Raw genomic sequence first — 441 nt, 5'->3', positions numbered from 1 at the left:
TTACCCAATCCCCAATTTTTAATATATGTAATCCATTATAATTCCCTAAAGTTTGAAATATTTTACTACAGCTGTGTAAAATATTGGCTAAGGAGAACTGACTTCCTTTTACCTCATGTTGTAAACTAAAAGGCTCAATAAAATATATTCAGTGTCTTGAAAAAAAAATAAATAAAGTTCAGTTTTTCCTACAAACACATTGCTACTCAGGGTTTTTTTGATGAACATTTGTATGACAAATGTTTCTCCATGCCCTCACTTTTAATCTGCACTTTTTAAACATATTTTTATTTTTTTAAATTATTTTTAAGAGTGAGAGACTGAACGTGAGTGAGGGAGGTGCAGAGAGAGAGAGGGACACACATAATCTGAAGCAGGCTCCAGGCCCCATGCTGTCATCACAGAGCCTGATGCAGGGGTAGAACTTCCCACCTAGGATAA

The sequence above is a fragment of the Crocuta crocuta genome, unplaced genomic scaffold, assembly GCF_008692635.1.
Source record: "Crocuta crocuta isolate KB4526 unplaced genomic scaffold, BGI_CrCroc_1.0 scaffold575, whole genome shotgun sequence".
Lineage (NCBI taxonomy): Eukaryota > Metazoa > Chordata > Mammalia > Carnivora > Hyaenidae > Crocuta > Crocuta crocuta.
The sequence above is the reverse complement of the archived record's forward strand: the minus strand, read 5'-3'. Positions refer to the sequence as shown.